Source organism: Mustelus asterias, chromosome 22 (assembly GCF_964213995.1).
Source record: "Mustelus asterias chromosome 22, sMusAst1.hap1.1, whole genome shotgun sequence".
In the NCBI taxonomy this organism is placed as follows: Eukaryota; Metazoa; Chordata; class Chondrichthyes; order Carcharhiniformes; family Triakidae; genus Mustelus; species Mustelus asterias.
The window spans coordinates 14087467-14102949 of record NC_135822.1 but is presented as its reverse complement, the minus strand read 5'-3'; the positions used below and the strand labels follow the sequence as shown (position 1 = coordinate 14102949).

Genomic DNA, 15483 nt, shown 5'->3' with positions numbered 1-15483 from the left:
GGGGTGAGATGCTGTTTCAGAGAGTCGATGCAGACTCGAGCGAGATCAGAACTTCCCGCCCGAGGTCAACGGACATTTCCGTTGTCCGCCGCTTGCCCGCTCTGAGGTAGGCGAGGCAGTAGAATTCCGGCGGATCGGCCGAATGGCTTCCTTCTGCACTGTAGCAATTCTATTTTATATGGTGCCCATATTTTCATATTTTTGAGTTAAATCCTAATGTCCTCATTTATAATTGAAGCTGCCTCTGTAAACTTAAAAAAGCACTGATTTGTACATTTTGTCCCTCGGTCTGGAATTTACAGATGCATTAAGTGCGCGAAGAATGCGAAACAGGTTCTCTGAGCACGGCAGCAAAAATGCACTGGGAGTCATTTTGACTCCGTATATTAGTGTGAAACTGGTGATAGTGAATTGGGAGCTCATTTTACACCTCCCATTAACTCCAACAGAAATATAAATCAGGTGGAGTGTAAGAGAGGCTGAAGATTGGCTATAGCCCACATTCCACTGTCTGTGCAAAGTTAAAATTATCTCCATTGTTGGCAGAAGGGTGAGAGTGACTTTGTGTTGCGTTCAAAGCTTAATTGGGTGAGTGAGCTTTACTGACAACTATGTACCAACAGTTTTATCATGGCAACAGGTATTTGGATAAGAAAAACACTTTTTAACGGATTATTCAGGGTATGAAATTCCTTATTTCGTGAAAATGGGAGAATGCTTAATTTCTCATTAGTGAGTTGTTACTGGAAATAGCCTTTTCTTTTGAAATGTAGCATTGATTTCATTGGAGTGCATGGCCCTGCATAATTGCAACTTGGGAGAAACATTAGAAGGATGTTTGAGGGATCATTGGCTGTGTAATAGCAAAGAAATATGGAATGTTTGCTGATCAGTCTCTATCTTATTGAAACCAGAACAATCTTAAAGGATTGAATGGCTTACTCCTGTTCTTATGATGAGTAGAGAAATATATGGAGACTAGAGACATCAAGAGGATAATAAGTGTCTTTTTTTAAATTATTAGTGTCACAAGTAGGCTTGCATTAACATTGCAATGAAGTTACTGTGAAAATCCCCAAGTCACCCACACTCCAGCACCTGTTCAGGTACACTGAGGGAAAATTTAGCGTGGGGGCGTTTCTGTAAACGGGGTTGATTCTCCCATACTGCTGCGCTGCTTTTGTAATGCAGCAGGCTGGGAGACTCGAGCAGAGGCCATTTTGTGGGCTCTCCACTGAGCGCCATGGCCTCCGCATGTCTCCGGCAGCCGGATTTCTGGCGCCGTAAGCTCTGCGCCGATTTCTGGTGCGGAGCTGCATAATTTACGTAGATGCGCATCTCCATCTCTTGTTAAATCTCATTAGTGGGCCTGGGACTGAAGTCTCCGGGCCCGCTAGGGTCTCCCCACTGCCAGGAGTGGTTCACTCCAGCAGGGTTTAGTACAGCTCCCCATCTGCGGGGCGCTGGTGGCCCGACCCTTCTGGAATGAAGGGGGGCAATTGAGGCTCCCCAGAGGATCGGGCACTGGAGGGTGCCCCCTGGGCATTGCCACCTTGGCAGTGCCAGCCTGGGCCACCTTGGCACTGCCCAAAGGGCAAAGTGCCAATGAAAGGGGGCACCTTGGCACTGCCCACTAGGCATCAGGCAGTGTCAAAGGGGATGTGGCCTAAGGGGGTGGGGCCTGATGGGGCACGGCCTCTGGGGAGTGATCGGTGAGGGTGGGGAGGGGGGGTGGTCCTGCAGCCATTGGGGCATCAAGGTGAGTATATGAAAGCGGGGGGGAGGGGGGGGGGGGGGGCAGTGTTGGCTCTAATCAGGGTGGGGGGTAGGGGGTGGTGGAGTGTGGGGGAGGGAGCCCCGAGACTTCAGTGGTGGCTGGGGGGAAGTCATTGTTTGGCCAGGTTGGGGCGTCTATTAAAGTTGGCGCCTCGATCTCAGTGCAGCTGGGCTTTGCCGCTGTGTTGAGGTCCTGCCCCCCTACGTGACGGTGTGAAACACACCCAGCTGTTTTTTGTGGCAGATTGTGGTAAGATCTGGAGAGAAGACCGGCATGATTCTCTGGGGAGAAACATGCCGTTTTTATTGCCGAAACCAACACTCTGCTGTTTCTTGGTAAGATTTGGCCCGGTGGGTCTCGGTTTCACTCAATGTCTTGACGCAACACGCAGATTCCAACACGTTGGATTGAAGCAAAATACTGCAGATGCTGGAATCTGAAACAAAAACAGAAAATGCTGGAAAATCTCAGCAGGTCTGACAGCATCTGTGGAGAGAGAATAGAGCCAACTCTCCACAGATGCTGTCAGATCTGCTGAGATTTTCCAGCATTTTCTGTTTTTGTTCCATCACCTTGGATATTGCTCTTGCATTCACTTTCTTTTATTGAACAATGTGTCTGTGTATGGCACTTACATGAGCTATCAGGGTTCCAAGAGGAGAGAGCACATAAAAGAGGATTGCATTTCCTCATAAATGGAAAGTTAATGATTTGATTTGATTTGATTTATTATTGTCACAGTGATAAGGATTGTTTCTTGCACGCTATACAGACAAAGCATACCGTTCATAGTGAAGGAAAGGAGCGAGTGCAGAATGTAGTGTTACAGTCATAGCTAGGGTGTAGAGAAAGATCAACTTAATATAAGGTAGGTCCATTCAAAAGTCTGATGACAGCAGGGAAGAAACTGTTCTTGAGTCGGTTGGTTTGCGACCTCAGACGTTTGTATCTCTTTCCTGATGGAAGAAGGTGGAAGAGAGAATGTCTGGGGTGCGTGGGGTTCTTGATTATGTTGGCTGCTTTTCTGAGGCATTGGGAAGTGTAGACAGAGTCAATGGATGGGAGGCTGGTTTGCGTGATGGACTGGGCTTCGTTAATAACCCTCTGTAGTTTCTTGCGGTTTTGGTCAGAACAGGAGCCATACCAAGCTGTGGTACATCTGGAAAGCATATTTCTATGGTGCATCTGTAAAAATTGGTGAGGGCTGATCCAGTCATGCCAAATTTCCTTAGCCTGCTGAGAAAGTAGAGGTGTTGGTGGGCTTTCCTAACTATAGTGTCAGCGTGGAGGGACCAGGACAGATTGTTGGTGATCTGGACACCTATAAATTTGAAGCTCTCGACCATTTCCACTTTGTCCCTGTTGATTCAGACAGGGGCACGTCCTCCACAATGCTACCTGAAGTCGATGACTATTTCCTCCATTTTACTGATATTGAGGGAGGGAATATTGGAACTATTTGATTGAGACTTTTAAGACTCTGAAAGGAATTGATAGGGTAGATAGGGAGAATATTTTCCTGTTGGTGAGGAGACTAAGACAAGGGGATGGGGAACATTTAAAGTCAAAGCCAGATCATTGAGAAGGGAAGTTAGGAAACATTTCTTCAAGTGAAGGATGGTGCCAGTGTGGAATTCTCTCCCACAGAATGCAGTAGATGCCAGTTGTATTGATAACTTTAAATCTGAGATTGATAGATTTTTGTGAGCCAAAGGTGTAAAAGGATATGGAGCCAAGGGAGATGGATGGAAATGAGATATAGATCAATCATGATCATATTGAATAATGGAATTGGCTCAAGGGTCTGAAGGGTTGACTCCGATTCCCTAATATAGTTGCAAGTGTCAATGTGGGATTCTCAGTGCTGATTCTCATCGTGAATCTCCAATTCACCGTGTTCCTGAGATCAGTACAGAGAGAGTCGATGTGATGAGGTGACTTCCGTCCCATGAATAGGTCGATGAATGTGTGACAACAACTGAAGGGCCAATCTCTAGAGAACATGGACCTACAGCACAAACTGCCTCAAATTTGACAAAGTTGATCATGTTTAGGGAGGTTCATGTGGGAAATGAAAAAATGCCAGACTTTTGCAGTAAAGGATGTTCTGAGATTGAGAGGAAACATTGAAGCAGGAGTAGGCCATTCGGCCCTTCGAGCCTGCTGCGCCATTCATTTTGGTCATGGCTGATCATCAAATTCAATATCCTGATTCCCCCCTTCCTCCCATATCCCTTGACCCCTTTAGCCCCAAGAGCTATATCTAATCTCTTCTCAAAATCAGATGACATTTTGGCCTCAACAACTTTCTGTGGTGGTGAATTCCACACATTCACCACCCACTGGGTGAAGAAATTTCTCCTCACCTCAGTCCTAAAATGTTTACCCCTTATCCTCAAAGGAGTCCGGGGGAGTATGGGGCTGGCTGAATGGGCTGCACTAAATGTTCTTGAGGCTGAGAATCCTCAATTTGGTGAGCAAAAACAAATATAAATGTAAATCTCTAACTTGTTTAAAGTGACATTGTACATGATAAGTCACATAATGTGCCCTTTCATAACAATAGGAGCACTGCATCATTTTTAAAAAAGTTTATTTTATCAGTGTCACAAGTAGGCTTACATTAACACTGCAATGAAGTTACTGTGAAAATCCCCTAGTTGCCACACTCCGGCACCTGTTTGGGTACACCGGGGAGGATTTAGCATGGGCAATGTACCTAACTAGCACGTATTTTGGACTCTGAGAGGAAACCGGAGCACCTGGAGGAAACCCACGCAGACACGGGGAGAATGTGCAGACTCAGCAGAGACAGTGACCCAAGCCGGGAATCGAACCTGGCGCTGTGAGGCAGCGGTGCTAACCACAGTGCCAGCGTCTAATACATAATGTGTTATTTCGCTGTCGAGATGGAGCTGTGTTTAATGTAAACACCCCCAATGTCAATTGGAACTTAATCGTTGGAGAGAGAGAGGTTCGCAGCTTTCCAGGTGTTAGTGAATTTCTGGCTTTGGGTTAGTTTTATTTTCCCTGAGGGAAATTTACAATTAAGCTCTAGCTGACCTTGGCGTGAAATAACTGGCCTTCCTTTGGCCTGTTGAAATGCGATGCTTCATGTTTAATGGAGAAACGAGATATTGTTGTTTTCCATTTGCTTACTGACATTAAACAGAAACTAAAAAGTAGCTTGTCATTTATTTTTCAACTACTCCCAGCAGCGACTCTATCAGATGGATATTAAAAAGTGGATTCTGTTTGAATTAAAGAATAAATATATTGGCCCTGTTGGAACTCAGCCAAGATATATGTACAGTAACACTCAATTCCTTTCTAATTGGAAACAGTTCCTCACTACACTGGGTGTTGCCATTTTTCCTCTCAATGTATGTCCTATAAATTGATGCTGATCCAAAAGGGACTCGGGGATGTTGATTACAGGCCAGGTTCAGCCTATTACTATATACTTGTACTTCCATACTTTAATTGAGTCTCTTGCAGAAGGTTCTTCATTTGGACCTGGGTCGGTGCGCATTAACACTGTTTCATAGAGTTTCATAGAATCCCGACAGTGCAGAAGGAGGCCATTCAGCCCATCGAGTCTGCACCGACCACAATCCCACCCAGGTCCTATCCCCTTAACCCCACATAACCAACCCGGTAATCCCTCTAACCTACGTACCCCAGGACACAAAGGGGCAATTTAGCATGGCTAATTCACCTAACTCGCACATCTTTGGATTGTTCGGGTACACTGAGGGAGAATTTAGCATGGCCAATGCACATCTTTCGTACTGTGGTAGGAAACCGGAGCATCCGGAGGAAACCCATGCCGACACGGGGAGAACGTGCAAACTCCACACAGGCAGTGACCCAAGCCGGGAATCGAACCCAGGCCTCTGGAGCTGTGAAGCAGCAGTGCTAACCACTGTGCCACCGTGCCGCCCACATGCTCTCACACTTTATTGCTCTCATCAGTGCTCTCACACTTTATTGAGCAAACTCCAACCATTGTGTGGAACTCACCACCACAGAAAGTAGTTGAGGCCAAAACGTTGTGTGATTTCAAGAAGAAATTAGATATAGCTCTTGGGGTTAAAAGGATATGGGGGGAAAGGGGGTGGGATCAGGATATTGAATTTGATGATCAGCCATGGTCAAAATGAATGGCGGAGCAGGCTCAAAGGGCCGAATGGCCTACTCCTGCTTCTAGCTTCTGTGTGAACATACACCAATACAGTATGAGAGCACACCAACCAATCTGAATGCATCAACATGATGTGTGAACTGACAAGTGTGAAAGCATATAGTCAGAACCCAGTACTCCAGTGGAGCACACTCACACTAACCAACTATATATAGTTTGAGAACACAGCAAAAGGTGTGAACATGCACCAACCAGTGTGAAGGCACATCCCCATCACACTGTCAGAATACAATGATACAGTGTGAATGGACACAAAAACAATGTGAGTGTATATTGGGGTTCAGTTCCGCAGGTGTCTGCAGCTTTTCAGTATTTTATCCAAATAGCCATTCTTGTGTATGAGTACAGACCGCAACCATTGGCCAGGTGTTTGAGCTCAATCTTGTCTTCCAGACACAAACTCACATCTCTGAAAACCTTCCCAAACCCATCTCTTCAATCAATCTATCACTCATCCCTCTTAATTGCTCCTTCCTGTCTCGCCACTGCTTTCTTTGTGCCTGTTTGGAAGCTACAGTGAGATATTTCTTTCCATTAATAGAATCATAAAATCCCGACAGTGGAGAGGAGGCCATTTGGCCCACCCAGTCTGCACCGACCACAATCCCACGCAGGCCCTGTTCCCGTAACCCCACATATTTATCCTGCTAATCCCCCTGACACGAGGGTTAATTTCAGCATGGCCAGTCATCCTAACCCACACATCTTTGGACTGTGGGAGGAAACCAGAGCACCCGGAGGAAACCCACACAGGGAGAACATGCAAACTCCACACAGACAGTGACCCGAGGCTGGAATTGAACCTGGGTCCCTGGTGCTGTGGGGCAGCAGTGCTAACCACTGTGCCACCGTGCCGCCCTGGAAGAGTAATTGTTGCTGCTGTCCAGGTTTTGGACAAAATGAATGAAGTAAGGTGTCCGTGCCTGTCCCAATAATTATTACTCCTTGCATTTCCTTTTGTTCCTTAATGAAGTCACACTATTTACATTGTTCCATGCTCGTTATATCTCTGCGATTCTGTGATCAAAGCTTGAGATGCTTCACCTTGTTTCCAGTTACAATAAACAGAGCTTTAATCCCATAAGAAAGGAGACTCAACTTGGTGCTTTGACCTCAGAACTAACCCTTCAGACTTGCAGAGCTAATCTTTAATATTCAATCACTCATTGGCTAGATCCTTTGCCTCCTTGTCACACTGAGATTTTGTAAGTTCATTAATACAGGCACCTTTGACTTCTGACACATGAGAGTTCACAGGAGGTGAGGTGAGGTGTGGTGTTGTGGTCACTGCGCAGTTGCTGGGATGTGCAGAGAGCAGTTTGAGCTCATTCTGTTTCAGCTCATTCTGCCTTCAACTTTCGCACACCTACCAGCACCAATCCCTATCAGTTCCTACCAGCGTCACTGTCTAGACGTGCCACTCCCGACCCATTTTCCTTCCTCCCCACACAGATCCTGAAACTGCACCCCGCCCTAATCTGCGGCCCTCCCTGTCACTCAGTTCTACCCACCCACATCCCTCTCTAATTTGAAGCCTTCTTCACCCTCCTTACCCAACACCCTTCCTTATCTCAAGCCCCTCCCTATCCATGTATGTTATTTCAAAAGTACAAATACTAGTTTGGCAGTACAGAACTGGAGTGTTGCTGAAAAAGGCATGGATCGGAACTCTACCATCTCGCTCGCCATGGAATTGGCCCGGGCGAGGGTCCGACAACGGAAATCTCCGTTGACCTCGGGCGGGAATTTCCGGTCTCACCCGACATAAAATCCTGCCGTGTTGCCGAAGCTCTTCATAGAATCATAGAATCCTACAGTGCAGAAGAAGGCAATTCGGCCCATCCAGTCTACGCCGACCACAATCCCACCCAGGCCCTATCCCCATAACCCCATGCATTTACCCTAGCTCATTCCCCTGTCATTAAGGGGTAATTTAGCATGGCCAATCCACCTAACCCGCACATTTTTGGAGTGTGGGAGTAAACTGGAGCACCCGGAGGAAACCCACGCAGCCACGGGGAGGACGTGCAGACTCCGCACAGACAGTGACCCAAGCCGCTCCCTGGCAGTGTGAGGCAGCAGTGATAACCACTGTGCCATCGTGCCACCCCCATCTTTTCATCTCACACTCATCAGGACAATTAACAAGACGATCAGATATAAAGGGAACAACAATTTATATTGCATGAGAAAACAGTGCTGATTGTTTGGCGAGTGGACTCTGATTGGTTGCCATTGAGAATGCACCAGCTAACTGATGACTGACAGTTAACTGCCAAGCTTTGTTTAAATTCAAATCGGGCAGATGACTCTGATTGGTCAAGGGATTGTCCTGTGGAATGAACCCGAGAGCGGCGGCCGCCTGTTTTGTTGCATTGAAAATGGCACAATGTGTCTATATGTCCTTCTGTCGGCAAGGAATAGGGTCCTGTGCAGGCTCTAGCGGACATAAGTGGGCCACACTGCGTGCCAGACTGATAATGTTAAATTGTCAGTGTAATTCTTAGCACAGCCAGGATTGTTTAGCAAATGTTTCGCAGAATCATATCTAATGCAGGTCAATCAGCGTTGAAAGAGAGAGAGGGAAGAGGGTTACTTGGGGTTCACCAAGTCTCCTTAAACAATCTCGCATCCACGATAGCCAACGTTTACGCTGACAGGATAAAGTGAAGGAAGATGTGAGGAAGCTCAGGTTTAGCACATACACCAGGTGGCACTGCTGGGCCAAATAGTCTGTTGCTCTGCTGTAACTACTATCTCATTCTATGTAGACTCTGCTGAATATTTAAAAGTTAATTTATTAGTCACAAGTAGGCTTACATTAACACCGCAATGAAGTTACTGTGAAAATCCCCTAGTCGCCACACTCCGGCGCCTGTTGGGGTTACACTGAGGGAGAATTTAGCATGGCCAATGCACCTAACCAGCACGTCTTTCGAAGTGTGGGAGGAAACCGGAGCACCCGGAGGAAACCCACATGGGGAGAACGTGCAGACTCTGCACAGACAGTGACCCAAGCCGGGAATCAAACCCGGGTCCCTGGCGCTGTGAGGCAGCAGTGCTAACCCACTGTGCCACCCAGTATTTCCAGCCCACATTGGAGCCTGATTGTCTCTTTGACTGCATGGCAACATAACCTTTTCCTGATCCAGAAACCACTTTCCTCAGCCGCTTTCCTAGGCTTGCTTCAGCAGCACGTATACTAAAATCGGAACGATACAGCTGCTTTCCTCGGAGTTGAATAAGTGTATTGCGTTCCTGGCACTGTATAGGACACCCACAGGTGATGGGGCAGAATGGGTGAGAACTGACCCGGGAGCAGTGAAGTTTAAATCTGATTTTAAGTTAATTTTTTTTTCAATCAATGCGTTGCCTGTGGTACAACTGACCACACACAGTGATGCTGTCTTTCTCATTTGTAAATTCCACGTGACGGTTTAACAGCCTCAGATCAAAGAACACAGAGCATCGTGGGATGTTTTCTACAAGGGGAAATGACTGAAGCAACCCTTTTTCTGCCTTTATTCCCATTATCTGTGCTAATTTGGGTGGGTGGATCTTGTGCCCAGTATTACATTCAGAGGGAAAAATTTTTTTAATATACTTTTCCAATTCAATCAGATCAAATCCAATTCAGAGTCTCAACAAGTTGAGACATTTCCAATCCAGGCTGACAAGACAGGGCGGGTGACTAAGCCACCCTGTCCTGGGCCTGATCTACATGAGTCAAGCTGATTGGAGAAGGGGGAGGATCCTCCTCCAAGACTTGAGCTCATTTGCATCTTAGCCAAAAGGCCGAGATGCTGCTTTTAAAAATTGCTTCATATGAAACATATGAAGCCTCAGCGTAACCTCATGACCTCAACCAAGTGCAGATCCGATACTACACTTGATCTTAGCCAAAAGGCCGAGAAGCAAAATTGTGGTCGCAGAACCAGCAGAGTAGTTCCCCTAGATCTTTGTTGTCTAGCCCGGCTCAGAGTTGCTCAACATCCTCTGTTCCAATTTCAAGCCTGCGCTGACCTCTTGTGACCACTGGATGCAAGTGTTAGCATCTGCACTGAAAAGCTTTCATTTCTCACATGGGATGAACAGGGTTTGGGAGATTGTAGTAATGGGCAGTTTAGCCTTCCTTTCTGGTCTGGCCAACCACCTTGGACTCCTGGCTTGCTTTGTGTCGGTGAATATGTTCATCAGATGATTTGATTTGATTTGATATTGTCACATGTATCAGTATACGGTGAAAGGTATTGTTTCTTGTGCTATACAGACAAAGCATACCATTCATAGAGAAGGAAAGGAGAGAGTGCAGACTGTAGTGTTACAGTCATAGCTAGGGTGCAGAGAAAGATCAACTTTGTGTGAGGCAGGTCCATTCAGAAGGTGAGAGGTCGCATAACACCAGGTAAAAGTCCAACAGATTTATTTGAAATCACAGGTCACCTGATGAAGGAGCAGCGCTCCCAAAGCTTGTGATTTCAGATAAACCTGTTGGACTATAACCTGGTGTCCTCTGGTGTGACCTCTCATCTTGTCCACCCCAGTCCAACGCCGGCATCTCCACATCATATTCATCAGAAGAGTTGGGAAAATGGGGTCCAGTAAACTAGAGTCAGTCAGTTTCTGGTCCGGGAAATTGATCACTTCACTCTCAGATCAGCAGATGGGTAGCTCTGGAACTCAGGGTGCACGGAGAGACGTCACGGGACCTCTGGGTGGTGATTGTCCCAGGACCCTGGAATGACGACTGTTCGAAGATGACGGGACTATTGGGTGATCGATGTACCTTTTTAAAATTCATTCGTGGGACATGGACATCGCTGGGCTGGGCAGCGTTTATTGCCCATCCCTCGTTGCCCGAGGGCAGTTGAGAGTCAATCCCATTGCTGTGGCTCTGGATTCACATCTCTGGATTCCTATCACTGGCTCTGGGAACCCGGGTTCGAATCCCACCATGGCAGATGGTGAAATTTGTATTTAATCAAAATCTGGAATTAAAAGGCTAATGATGACCATGAAACCATTGTCGGAAAAACCCATCTGGTTCACTAATGTCCTTTAGGGAAGGAAATCTGCCGTCATTACCTGGTCTGGCCTACATGTGACTCTAGAGCCACAGCAATGTGGTTGACTCGCAAATGCCCTCTGAAGTGGAGGGCAGTTAGGGTTGGGCAGTAAAGGCTGGGCCCAGCCAGCAACATCCGCATCACGTAAAAATGAATTTTAAAAATGTGTCCCTGGCTGGCCTTCCGCTTCCCGCCTTTGCTAAACTTCAGCTCATGTGAAACTCTGTCTCCTGCATCCTAACGAGCACAAAATCCCATCCAACCATTGACCTACATTGGACCTGCCATGGCTTGAATTTAAAATTCTCATCCTTATGTTCAATTTCCTCCTAAGCGTCGCCTCTCCCTATCTCTGTAACCTCCTCGAGCCGCACAAGACTCCGATTTCCAGACTCCTCCAATTCTGGCCTCTTGTACATCCTGATTTTCTCCACTGGGGGCCATGCTTTCAGCTGCATGAGCCCGGAGCTCTGGAATTGCCCCCCCCTCCCACACCAAACTCTCTGCCTCTATACCTCTCTCTCGTTCCTCTAATGCCCTTGAGCCAAACATTTGGCTACCTGCCTTAATATCTCTTTATGTAACTTTGCGTCAATTTGTTACAGTGCGCAAGGAGGCCATTCAGCCCGCCATGTCTGCATAGGCTCTCCAAGAGAGCAATGGACCAAGTGTCATTCCCCCGCATTCTCCCCGTAACCCTGCAAATTCTTCCTTTTCAGCTAACAGCCTAATTTTCTTCTGAATGCCTCAATCCAACTTAATAACAGGATTAGGCTATTGAATTGGAAAGGTCATGAGGGAGCAGGCCAAACGGCCTTCTCCTGATCCTATCGTCTATGTTTCTCCTTCTATGTTAATTGAATCTGCCTCCACCACACTCTCAGGCAGTGGATTCTAAATCATAACCACTCACTGCCTGAAAATATTTGTCCTCATGTCGCTAATGCGTTTTTTACCAGTTACCTTAGATTTGTGTCCTCTCGTTCTCGATCCTTTCATCCATGGGAACATTTTCTCCCAACCTACTCTGTCCAAATCGCTCGTGATTTTGAATACCTCGATCAAATCGCCTCTCAGCCTTCTCTTCTCTGAGGAAAACAGTCCCAACTTCTCCAACCTGTCTTCATAACTGAAGTTCCTCATCCCTGGAACCATTCCCATGAATCCTTCCTGAACTCTCTCCAATGCCTTCACATCTTTCTTAAAGTGCAGCACCCAGAATTGGTTGCAGTACCCCAGCAGAGGCCAAACTAGTGTCTGATACAGGTTCAGCATAACCTTGGGGTATTTACTACATTACTTGGGGGGGTGGGGATTCTCCTGGTCCGCTAGCCCCGATTGCGAATCGTGATGGCCCGGAATATCGGGAGTCGGCAGGAAAGCGGGATTTGTGCCGGTCACCAAACCCGCTGTGACCCTCCCAAGCCGGCCAGAGTGGGCAGGAAGCCTACACACATTTAAATACAAATAGCGGGCTTACAGCCTGAGTCAAATGGTCCTCGCTATTCACGGTGGCACAGTGGTTAGCACTGCTGCCTCACAGCGCTAGGGACCCGGGTTCAATTCCCAGCTTGGGTCACTGTTCTGTGTGGCGTCTACACGTTCTCCCTGTGTCTGCGTGGGTTTCCTCCGGATGCTCCGGTTTCCTCCCACAGTCCGAAAGACTTGCTGGTTAGATACATTGGCCATGCTAAACGCTCCCTCACTGTACCCGAACAGGCACCAGAGTGTGGCGACTAGGGGATTTTCACAGTAACTTCATTGCAATGTTAATATAAGCCTACTTGTGGCAAATAAATAAACTTTAACTTTGCTCACCTCACAAGTGAGGACCTGACGTGTTGGACCCCAAGAGTCGAGGAAGTACCACCAACCCCTCAGCAATGAGAAGTCATAGAATCCCAGTACAGAAGGAGGCCGTTCAGCCTTTTGAGTCTGCACCGACAACAATCCCACCCAGGCCCTAACCCTGTAACCCCATGTATTTAACCTCCTAATCCCCCTGTCACTAAGGGGCAATTTAGCATGGCCAATCCACCTAACTCGCACATTGTTGGAGTGTGGGAGGGAACCAGAGCACCCGGAGGAAACCCACGCAGACACGGGGTGAACGGGCAAACTCTGCACAGACAGTGACCCAAGCCGGGAATCGAATCCAGGTCCCTGGCGCTGTGAGGCAGCAGTGCTAACCACTGTGCCACCGTGCCGCCCGCACCACCACACCACGCAGGCATGAAGTTTATCCGACCCAACCCCCTCACAGTTACCTGGCCACTTAGAAATTTTCACTGCTAACAAGCAGGAATGCTGATATTGATCACAGGGCTGCCGGAAATCACCATGCCATGGGTGATCTTCAGGCCTGCCAGGGCTAGAAGGGGCAGTCCAGCCTCAACACCCCATCCCGATGGAGAGTGGCAAGGTCAATCCCTTGCCCCCAGCCCAAGCACAGCCAACCCCCAGACCCATGAGAGACCCTTTCTCTGCAGCAGCAGAGGGGCAAATGGCCACTGGACCTACCTCCTTGAGCCCCCGCGGGACCCAAGGCGCCAAGCTAGGGTGTCAGTGCCAGGGTGCTAGGGACAGTGCACTGTTGGCACTGCCAAGATGCTTGGCCTGAAGGGAGGCTGAGTGGGGAGTCTGAGTGGGGAGTCTGAAGGAGAAGGGGGCCTGAGTGGGGTGGTGAGGGGGGAGGGGAGCTGAGTGGGATGGGGGGTCTGAGGGAGAAAGGGGCCTGAGTGGGGTGGTGAGGGGGGAGGGGAGCTGAGTGGGGGGGGGGGGGTCTGAGGGAGAAAGGGGCCTGAGTGGGGGATCTGAGGGAAAAAGCGGGCTGAGTAGGGGGTCTGAAGGGGAAGGAGGCCTGAGTGGGTGGGGTCTGAGGGGAGAGGGGAGCTGATTGGGGGGTATGAAGGGGGAGGGGAGCTGACTCTGGGGCACTGAGAGAGGAGGGGGTCTAAGTGGGGTGTCTGAGGGGCGAGGGGAGCTGAGTGGGGCGGTGAGGGGGGTCAGGTCAGGGCACCCTCATGCCTGTGTTGTTTGGGGGGGAGTCACCCGTCATCTGTTATTTGTGGATGGGGAAGGATGCCCCTTTCTGGTGAGGGATTGATGGTGCTCCCCTGGTTGGGGGGGACGGGGGGGGGGCACCATTTCATTTTCTGGGGGGAGGGGGGGCTGGTAAACGAGGGTGGAGATTGGGTCACCATTTTAAAACTGCAGCCCGGACTTGGAACAGCGGGGCTGGCTGCCGGGTTTCGTGATATGAATAAATGAGCATTTTGGGAGAATCCCTGCTAACAGACACTGCTAACACCAAACCCTCCAGGCCTCCCGCTGGCGTGGGCACTTAGTCCCAATTCGGGAGAATCGCAGCCGCTATATAAATGCAAGGGGCTGCGTTAATTTGCAGACTGTCCTTGTGAAATTGTAGGTGTGTGTTAGATCTGGCAAGGTTCAGGTCCTGCTCTTTGTCAAACATCGCCACCTTATAACCGAACAAAATCTTTAACTACCTCTCCATGCCCGCAATACTCTTGTAACAGCCTCGTGGAACAGTTCAGCTTTTGTTTGCTGCAAGTCCCCTTGCCACCTTCCCTTTCCTAATTTAATAAAATGTGTTAATCCATTTATTTTAAGCAAGTTTACACCTCCCTTAAATAGCAGAGTGGAGTTTTATATCAGCGTTAAGCTTTTGTACATTTGTACAGTGAGTTGAAAGACTTTGGTGTGTAATGACTGACATTCTCCACTAGGGGGCAGCAAGCCATGTGAATTTGATGGCAGGTTTATACTCACCAACTGCAATGTGAGCTGAATATATTGGCCTATATTGCGAAGGGGATAGAATATAAAAGCAGGGATGTCTTGATGCACCTGTACAGGGCATTGGTGAGGCCGCAGCTGGAATACTGTGTGCAGTATTGGTCCCCTTATATGAGGAAGGATATATTGGCATTGGAGGGAGTGCAGAGAAGGTTCACCAGGTTGATACCGGAGATGAGGGGTTTGGATTATGAGGAGAGGCTGAGGAGATTGGGTTTGTACTCGTTGGAGTTTAGAAGGATGAGGGGGGATCTTATGGAGACTTATAAGATAATGCGGGGGCTGGATAGGGTGGAGGCGGAGAGATTCTTTCCACTTAGTAAGGAAGTTAAAACTAGAGGACACAGCCTCAAAATAAAGGGGGGTCGGTTTAAGACAGAGTTGAGGAGGAACTTCTTCTCCCAGAGGGTGGTGAATCTCTGGAATTCTCTGCCCACTGAGGTGGTGGAGGCTACCTCGCTGAATATGTTTAAAGCACGGATGGATGGATTCCTGATCGGTAAGGGAATTAAGGGTTATGGGGATCAGGCGGGTAAGTGGTACTGATCCACGTCAGATCAGCCATGATCTTATTGAATGGCGGGGCAGGCTCGAGGGGCTAGATGGCCTACTCCTGC

General features: G+C 48.2%; 1 protein-coding gene and 1 pseudogene across 1 annotated transcript in view; one reads left to right on the top strand and one right to left on the bottom strand.

Annotated features, from left to right (window-relative positions):
- LOC144509853 (uncharacterized) overlaps positions 1 to 15483 on the top strand; it is a 415538-nt gene that overhangs the window by 130847 nt on the left and 269208 nt on the right. The window lies entirely within an intron of this gene.
- On the bottom strand, positions 9780 to 9900 carry LOC144510277 (U2 spliceosomal RNA; annotated as a pseudogene).